The sequence below is a fragment of the Cornus florida genome, unplaced genomic scaffold (assembly GCF_030987335.1).
Source record: "Cornus florida cultivar Cherokee Brave unplaced genomic scaffold, ASM3098733v1 CherokeeBrave_3.0.0_Hap2_Chr11, whole genome shotgun sequence".
Lineage (NCBI taxonomy): Eukaryota > Viridiplantae > Streptophyta > Magnoliopsida > Cornales > Cornaceae > Cornus > Cornus florida.
This window is the reverse complement of record NW_026775581.1, coordinates 20,967,219-20,969,269: the sequence shown is the minus strand read 5'-3', so window position 1 is coordinate 20,969,269 and position 2,051 is coordinate 20,967,219. Positions and strand designations below refer to the sequence as shown.

Sequence of the window (2,051 nt, the reverse complement as noted above, 5' to 3'; positions counted from 1 at the left end):
GTGACGATGGAGATGAACTCAACACAGATGCTATCTAGTCTCGTCATGAGTAGCTAAACCCTTTCTTAGGGCACTGATGTAACCTAAACTATTGTTATGGTTTGATTGTTTTAACTCTGGGATTGTTTTAATATATGATTCTTTTTTTTTAATTATATGACTATGAGCACTTGAGACAACTCAAGTGGTTTTCATGCTTTAATAATTATAAACTGTTATTCTCCTGTCTTAAATGTAATAGTTTGTTCTCTGTTCCCAACCTATCTTGTTGTGCGGTATCTAGCGGAGCCCTGCCGAACACAAGAATAGAGGTCATATAATGGTACTTTAATGTGTTTTTTTACAAAAGAACGTTTTTATAATCTATGCTTAGGAAAGGTGGTTCATTCGTAAAGTAGTTAAAGTAGGTAGAGTAGGTAGGCGGATAGTCCACGTTAACTGCAGATAGATTATAGTTAGCTAATCTTGTAAAACATTCTTCTTTAAAACCTAAATTGAACGAATGTTATTGAGTTCAATTCTTTTGGAAAATATCATTGTTAAATTCCCAGAGTTAATGCAATTAACCATAATATGACGGTTGTGGTAAAGTCAAAGCCCTAAGACTTTCTCTCTCTGATCATTCAAATTAGTTTATTTTGTGCTATTTAAATATTGTGTTATACTTTTAGTTTGATAAATCGTGACAACCAGCAAATTTTTGAACCAAGTTACCTGTAAACCAATAAAACTAAATTGAAAATTGAATACAAATCTCATCTCCCTATGGGTTCGACATCCTTTCTACGTAGAACTATCCTACACAATATCGTTCGATTGCGAGAGACACATCAATTTTTGGCGTCATTGCCGGGGAGATTAGTTTTTATTTTAGTTTTTAATTAATTATTTTGGTTTTATAGTCTTTGGACTTTCTGATATCTCATCTTACTTCTTTTACTTTTTGGGTACAAGTTAGTAGGGAGGGCAAAGACGCTTAAGGGAGAAAAAGCTTCAGTTTATTTAACCTTTTGTGAGTTCTTACTGTTTTCTATTACTTAGAATATTTTTATTTTTGCTACTGCTAGGATTAGTGGAACCAGTGCATGCTAACTCGCCATATTTGGACAACACCTTTAGTGCATGATCCTAAAATAGAGAGAACTCTTAGGCAATTAAGAAAGCTTAAAAAACATCTAAATTCAATAGGAAGTTCTTCTGATAATATGGCTAAACAACGTAATGCACCGGGTAATAATGGTAATGGGAATGGAGAACAGGTTCTACCTGTTCCTCCACCACAACCACAATTGAGGGACCATTTCATACCTACTCTATATACTTCCCCTTCATGCTTTGTTTCTCTGGATGCTGATGCAACCCATTTTGAGATCAAACCTACTATGATCCAAATGTTTCCTACTTTCCCTGGGTATGCAACAGAGGATCCCTATAAGCATCTGGATATGTTTTTGGAATTGTGTTCAACTACCAAGTTGAATACTCTAACCAATGATTCATTCAGAATGCAACTTTTCCAATTCTCTTTAAAGGAAAAAGCAAGAACTTGGTTACAGTCCCTTCCAACAAATTCCATATCTACATGGGATGTGTTGCAACAAGAGTTCTTGAAGAAGTACTACACTGTGGGTAAAACCACACAAATGAGAAGAAAAATCATGGCATTTTTGCAAATCCCGGGAGAACAGCTCTATGATGCATGGGAGAGATATAATGATCTTCTAAGAAAGTGTCCACACCATGATATTGCTTAATGGCACTTAATACAGATCTTCTATGATAGTCTTATAGACTCATATAGAAATATGGTTGATGCTTCCAGTAATGGAGCTTTTTTGCGTAAAAGTCCGGCTGATGCTTGGGAACTATTTGAGGCCCTAAGTGAAAACTCAGTGCAACATGTTTCTTCCTCTAGGTCTAGGTCTTCACCTGGAATGTATAAGGTTGAAAAACTTTATTAGGTAGATAAATCTAGTGAGTTAGCTACTCAAATAAAAGCCTTAAACCGTAGGTTCAATCAAAAATTTTCATCTGGCTTTGCTCCTATTGCT

At 35.3% G+C, this 2,051-nt stretch overlaps 1 non-coding gene across 1 annotated transcript; it reads right to left on the bottom strand.

Annotated features, from left to right (window-relative positions):
* Nucleotides 1–1,641: 1,641 nt before the first annotated feature.
* LOC132287346 (small nucleolar RNA R71) lies at nt 1,642–1,747 on the bottom strand. Its single transcript, XR_009473002.1, has one exon. It is a non-coding gene; the product is annotated as a small nucleolar RNA R71 (small nucleolar RNA).
* Between the last annotated feature and the right edge of the window lie 304 nt (nt 1,748–2,051).